Below are 7,450 nucleotides of genomic sequence, written 5' to 3'. Positions count from 1 at the left end.
TTTTAAGTAAAAGTATATAAATTGAGGCGGCTTCGGAATAAAATTTTAAAAACGTTTCTTTTTCACTTACGTGCGGCATTTTTAAAAAATTTTACATTTGCAATCCGGAGTTGCGATAAGTCGTTCATACAACTTTGTTCGCAACGTTGCCATTTCGCCGAAAATTCCACTATGAAAGCGATCCTCTCTCTCGCTCTGAGCGAATTTTTATTTTTTACAGTACTTTGCAGTGTTACTCTATCGCTCTGACCGAATTTTTATTTTTTGAGTTTTATTAGTTCTAGTCCAAGGAATACGGTTAAATAATAGTTAGGTTAGTAACTTTTCCAGTGAAAAATTGCAGCGAGAGCAAAAATGAAAATAGATCGTAAAATTGAGAAGAGTAAACTAGCAGAAAAAGTTATTGAACCCAAAAACAAGTTAAAAACTAACAAAAACTTGCAAGTGAACCGTTGTTGCACAGTTGCATACCACTTGTAAACATTATACAATTTATAAAACAGTTTTAAACTCTTTGCTTAAACACAAGCACTTATACAGTCCAGTTCATCCTTAATATTTTGATTTCCACTCATTTTACTTATGTTTACTATCAATCAATTCAACAAATGTCGGCTTTTGACATTTATTCTTGTTCTTCTTCCGCTCTTCTTCTGCTTTCACTTAACTTTGGTGACCACGCCTCGTCGGACCCGGAGCGATGCGCGAGCTATTTTAGCCGGCAGTTTATTCTGCATCCTCCGGTGGATAAAGCCAAACTTCGAGTGACCAGAAGGCTGCACAAAATGCCAAAACCTAGTGCGCCTCTTGTTTTCACCAGCGGTGAGGCAAGGGTAGCCATCGGGATGGCGGAAGCCTCCAAAGCCATTGGACCCGACGGAATATGCATGTTGATGCTGAAAAATTTGGGTCCTGCGGGAGTAGCGTACCTAACGGAGGTCCTCAACTTGTCTATGGCCACTCTCGTCATTCCAGACATATGGAAGATGGGGAGAGTGGTCCCACTGCTCAAATCGGGGAAACCAGCCTACAAAGGAGAGTCATATCGCCCGATAACCCTCCTTTCCCAGGTAGCGAAGACACTTGAGGCCTTGCTACTCCCGTATTTCACGAACCACCTGACCCCAGCGAAGCATCAGCATGGGTTCCGTAAAGTGCATAGTACAACAACAGCACTTAACGCCATAAACACTCAGATAACTCGTGGCCTTAACCGAAACCGCCCCTGTGAGAGAACTATTCTAGTAGCGTTGGACCTGTCCAAGGCATTCGACACTATCAGTCATTCAACGCTGTTAGAAGACATAGAGGCCTCCTCTCTCCCACAGGGACTCAAACGGTCGGCGAATTAACCGAGTGGTCGACATTCGTCAGTAATTTTCAGAGACAAAACCACCAAGCCACGTAAAATTAAACAGGGGGTACCACATGGTGGTGTCCTGTCCCCACTACTGTTTAATTATTTCATTTCTAAGCTTCCTCAACCACCAGAGGGTGTCAATATTGTCTCTTATGCTGAAAAATTGTTCGATCATGGCGTCTGGGAATAAAATCGATGACTTGTGCTCGAAGGTAAACGGTTATCTCGCCGAACTTTCTCGCTTCTTCACTGCAAGGAGCCTTGCCACCTTGCCTTGTGGTGGAGAGTCGGCACATGACTCTCGGCACCTCTTCACATGCCCTGAGAGCCCCACCCAGATGACGCCCCTGTCCTTATGGACAGACCCTGTGGAAGTTGCACACTTCCTTGGTCTCCCCTTAGCTGAAACAGACGACAACGTTGACGGATGAACCGACCCGAGCGGGGCTTGGCAATCGCTACAACAACAACAACGGACAGACCATTCCCATGACAGGCGGTTCTACGTTCCGGAGAGACTCGGGTTTTACCCGACCAAGTGCTGTTGTTTCGGCGATCTAACTCCGTTTAGGTCGCCGAAGTATCTCAGAAGCTGTTCGGCCATAGGGCTACATTTGCTACGTATTTTTCTGCTCACGGCTGGCATCGAGCCAAACCCAGAATCCTACGCCAGAGACGACTACTCCACAACTCCACCTCAGTCAAGTGCAATGCTTGCGACGGGTGGAGTCACCATCGGCAGTGGACCACATCATTTGTGGCCCCCTGCTGCTTAAACAGAGCAGCCTTCACGGCTAACCCCACTCCACCTGAGTAGCTCAACACAAACACCACAGCACCACAACACAACAACACAATAGAAAACACCACAACCACGACAGAACACACAATAGACACAACCGCACCACCACCCACACGCCGCCGCCAACAACTCCTGGTTCCTCCTACAATCTGCATGGTATGTCAGACCAGGATATTCCGTAACGTGACATCAGTCAAGTGCAACACCTGCCTTGGCTGGTGCCACTTTAGGGCATGTTCAGGTCTGCGCACCACGCGAGATTGGACAAGGAACTTCGACGGCCCATTTAGGTCGGCGAAGTATCTCAGAAGTTGTTCGTCCATAGGGCTACATTCGATACGTTTTCTTCTACTCAGGGCTGGCATCGAGTCAAACCCAGGGCCAGAAACCTACACCTGCTGTGTATGCCAGAGACGACTACACCACAACTCCACCTCTGTCAAGCGCAATGCTCGCGAGGGGTGGAGTCACCTCAGAGTCTGCTCAGGACTACGGACACATCGGCAGTCGACCACGTCTTTTGTGGCCCCTGCTGCTCTAACAGAGCAGCCTCCACGGCTAACCCCAGTCCACCTGAGCAGTCCCACACAAACACCACAGCACAACAACATAACACAATAGACCACACCACAACGGCTACAGACCACAGAACACACAACCGCACCACCACCCACACGCCGCCGCCAACTCCAGGTTCCTCCTACAATCTGCACGGTATGTCAGACCAGGATATTCCGTAATGTGACATCAGTCAAGTGAAACACCTGCCTTGGCTGGTGCCACTTTAGGGCATGCTCAGGTCTGCGCACCACGCGAGATTGGACGAGGAACTTCGAGAGCCCGTGTTGCGCTGCTCGGTGGCAGACCTCAACTGCGACGCCTCCCGCCACCACCACAGGGCGGCAACCACCTCAGCAGCGCACACAGCCAACTGCGGCACGACCACACATATCCGTCACACCCCGCATCACCACACGTCTCCCGAACCATATGAAGCTCCTTCAATTTAACTGTAACGGGCTTCAGAGCAAGATCGAGGAGATAACCGTCTTCATGGGAAGGCATGGCATATTGATAGCTGCGGTCCAAGAGACGAAGTTGCACAGCAATTCAACACTGTTGAATTGTGCCGGGTACAACGTGCACCGTCGAGATCGCGAGCGGGATAATGGTGAAGGCTTAGCGTTCATCACGCACCACACCGGGCAGTATCGTCTTATCGAAGCAGACATCGACCGCAGGGATACCACCCTAGAATGTCAGGACATTGCTATCCGGTCAGGCGATGTTAAGCTCCAAATATTTAACGTTTATATACCCCCTGTCACCTGCTGCCCGGCAGGATATCACCCTGACATAGGTGCGCTCCTCAGAGGTGAAAACCGTATGGTAGTAGGCGACTTTAATGCGCACCACGATCTTTGGCACTCAAGCCTGTCAAACGATCGTAGGGGAACTGACTTGGCTGAGCAGGTAGACGATTCGACATTCTGCACAATGAACGACGACGCACCCACCAGGATTATGAGCAGCTGCTGCAGCTCGCCAGACATAACAATAGTCAGCGCTGGTCTGATAAACAGCATATCATGGCGACCTATGCTGATGTTGGCATCAGACCATCTGCCCATAGTCATCTCGATCGATAAACCAACCGACTTTGCTTCCGCGGAGCACCGAACATATATCAACTTTTCTAAAGCTGATTGGAAAGGCTTCGCGGAATTTACTGAAAACACCTTCGCTGCTCTCCCCACACCAACCGACGTCCACCTTGGTGAACGTAAGTTCCGCAGGGCTGTCACCGCTGCTGCAGCCCGCTTCGTACCGGCAGGATGTATCACCGACCCACGTCCAAATTTCCCTGCTGAAGCGGCTGTTCTAGCCGATGAGCGTGATAGCCTTCGTCTGGCCGATCCCGGAGATCCCCGTATCAGGGATCTCAACGCGGAGATTCGGCAACTAGTAAACGTACATAAGCGGAAGAAGTGGGAAGAGCATCTGAAGACCTGTAACTTCACCTCTGGTGTGAGTAAGCTTTGGTCAACCTTGAGGGCACTGTCCAATCTGACGAAGCACGACGACAGGGTCGACATTTCTTTCGGCGGTCATTCCTCGTCGGACCCGGAGCGATGCGAGAGCTATTTTAGCCGGCAGTTCACACTGCATCCTACGGTGGACAAAGCCAAGCATCGAGTGACTAGAAGGCTGCACAAACTGCCAACAACCTGTGCCCCCTTGCTTTCACTTGCGGTGAAGTTCGGGTGGCCATCGGGAAGGCGAAAGCCTTCGGGACCCATGCCCGACGGAATATCCATGCTGATGCTGAAAAATATGGGTCCAGCGGGGGTAGCGTACCTAACGGAGGTCCTCAATTTGTCTATCGCCACTCTCATCATCCCAGACATCTGGAAGGTGGGGAGAGTGGTCCCACTGCTCAAACCGGGGAAACCTGCCAACATGGGAGATTCTTATCGGCCGATAACACTCCTTTCCCCGGTATCGAAGACACTAGAGTCCTTGCTGCTTCCGCATTTTACGAACCACCTGATCCCAGCGAAGCACCAACGTGGCTTCCGTAAAATGCACAGTACAACAACAGCACTTAACGCCATAAACACGCAGAAAACAAGTGGCCTAAACCGCAACCGTCCCAGTGAGAGAACTATTCTAGCAGCGTTGGACCTGTCAAAGGCGTTTGACACCGTCAGCCAGTCCACGCTACTAGAAAACATAGAGGCCTCCTCTCTCCCACAGAGGCTCATACGGTGGTCGGCGAATTATCTGAGTGGTCGACACTCGTCGGTAATGTTTAGAGACAAATCGAGCAAACTCAGAAAAATAAAACAGGGGGTTCCACAGGGTGGAGTCCTTTCCCTATTACTGTTTAACTTTTACATTTCAAAGCTCCCTCAACCACCAGAGCGAGTCTCGATTGTCTCTTATGCCGACGATTGTTCGGTAATGGCGTCTGGGAGTGGAATTGATTATTTGTGTTCGAAAGTAAACGGGTATCTCTCCGAGATTTCTCGCTTCTTCACTACTAGGAGCCCAATCCTCTCACCTACAAAATCCTCTGCGACCCTGTTCACCACCTGGACGAAGGAAGTCAGACTACCGCTAGGAATTCACGTTGATGATACACCAATTCCGACGGTGAATAACCCCAATATACTCGGAGTAACCTTCGACAGTCTGCTCTCCTTCTCTGCGCACGCAACCGCTATTGTCAACAAAGTACAGAGCCGCAAGAAGGTCCTCAAGTCGCTAGCCGGCAGTACTTGGGGCAAAGACAAAGAAACGTTGCTGGCAACATACAAGGCAATAGGCCGTCCGGTGTTAAGATACGTAGCACCAGTGTGGTCGCTGGGGTCTAGTAGGACACAGTGGATGAAGCTACAGACGACACAAAACACTGCACTTAGGACAGCGACTGCATGCCTTCTGATGCCGCCAGAACACCACCTGCACGACGAGGCGGAAATGCTCCCAATAAAGCAGCATAACACAATGCTCTGCAAGCAGTTTCTAGTTGGGAGCCACAGACGTGGTCACCCAAATAGACAACTGCTTGCAGAAGAGCCCTCGCCCAGGCACGTCAGGATGCATCTCTACGAACTGACGGACGAAGTCCAGAGGTTCATCAAGCAACCCCCAACGGCATTCACAGGGAGTCAGTCTCCAGTTATGTAGGCTCCTGACCTGTGAATGCCGTTATAGGTGCACAACCGCCGGACATCGACGAGACGGAGCTTCAACAATAACAACAACACGACGAACAGACGAGCTATCAACGAGATTCATAGGGAGTCGGCCACCACCTTCTACGATTCCCGACCTATAAATGCCGTGATCGGAGCCCTATCAAGTCCTGTAGAAGTGACGGAGCTTCAACTGCAAAGGGAGACCCGCGTTACCCTGTCTCAGTTACAGTCTGGCTATTGTAGCCGCCTCAACAGCTACCTGTCCAGACTCGACCCCAATATCCCCAATGAGTCCAAAGCATGTGGAGACTCCGGGCACGACACCAACCACTTCTTCACACGCCAGCTCAATCCTACTCAACTGACACCCCTCTCCCTTTGGTCCGAACCTATTGAAACAGCCCATTTTCTGGGCATACTGTTAGTTGAGCTTGACAGCAATGATTGAAGGATGAACCGAAATCGCCGGGGCTTAGTAGTGCCGCTACAACAACAACAACAGTACTGACTATATGTTACTATAGAGGCATTTCATGTTACCGCGGCCACCTTTGTGCGCGAACTCTCAGGATTTGGATGAAAGTTGAAGAGATGGAAGGTCTAGGTGACATGATTCATGTTTGTGATTTTTTTTTTTTGATTATAGCATTTTTAAAAATTTTTATTTTTACATAAAAATATTGTCTATAATGTTATCTTTAAGAACCCAAATGGGCGTAATGGGCAACTTATGCGTATGGACTTTAGATCGTCTAACGCTCGAGCAATATGATAAATAGACATTGAAATTTTATGAAATTGTATATTTTTGAAAGGGGAAAGGTGTTTAAAAAACAAAACCAATATGAAGAAATCATATTAACTTTACTAAAGGGTCTGAAATCACGAAAACCCCTTCATGCAAATATCAGAATTGAACTTAGTTGCAAGTTCTCATGAGAAATCTGCTTACGACGTGATTGGAGGAAATTTTAAGAAACTAGCAGCTAGAGCAAGTCTTCAACCCCTGATGCTACAACAAATTCGTACACCCGAAGCCCTCTACAAATGGGGTGATGTATGTTTCCAAAGGGATGCCTGTAAAAAATTACTGCAACTAACTTTTCAGTGGACTATATTTCGACTATGACTACGTGCCAATTACTTTAATCCTATTTTAGGCTAGTTTAGAAGGTTAAATAACATCAATTTAGGGAACTTCATATCCTTATTTAACGAATCTTTAAATCAACAGATAATTTTTTTTTTTTAAATCTTATTATAAGAAAAGCGTGTTGTTGGTTTTTTTTAACTATAATTTTATGATATTATGGAATATTGTCGACAATTGTGCCGACAGTTGTCACTCTGACAAAATTGTCGCGACAATAGCGACAAAACCAAATACCTCCGTCGGAAAGCTTTCACAGGAGAGTTTTGTAAATGTATTTATATGGTAATTGCGCGAATTTCATTACTTTTCAATAATTTGAATATTTCTTAAAACTAAAATAATGCAAATGCAATTATTACATATGGTTTACATATAAATTCCATATGACTGGCGACAATTTTGTCAACGGCAATTTCAAACCCCGACATAAC

General features: G+C 47.8%; 1 protein-coding gene and 1 long non-coding RNA gene across 5 annotated transcripts in view; one reads left to right on the top strand and one right to left on the bottom strand.

Annotated features, from left to right (window-relative positions):
- LOC118745122 overlaps positions 1-376 on the bottom strand; it is a 1,238-nt gene extending 862 nt beyond the window's left edge. The window contains exon 1 of the long non-coding RNA XR_004993618.1: positions 71-376. This is a non-coding gene — a long non-coding RNA (uncharacterized LOC118745122). The remainder of the gene's footprint in view (positions 1-70) is intronic.
- The window catches only part of LOC118745063 (histone-lysine N-methyltransferase trithorax), a 152,037-nt gene that overhangs the window by 108,013 nt on the left and 36,574 nt on the right, over positions 1-7,450 (top strand). The gene's annotated exons all lie outside the window — the stretch shown is intronic.

Source organism: Rhagoletis pomonella, unplaced genomic scaffold, assembly GCF_013731165.1.
Source record: "Rhagoletis pomonella isolate Grant_MI unplaced genomic scaffold, Rhpom_1.0 Rhpom_scaffold_00001, whole genome shotgun sequence".
In the NCBI taxonomy this organism is placed as follows: Eukaryota; Metazoa; Arthropoda; class Insecta; order Diptera; family Tephritidae; genus Rhagoletis; species Rhagoletis pomonella.
Note: the sequence above shows the minus strand (reverse complement) of the source record. Positions and strands in the feature narration are given on the sequence as shown.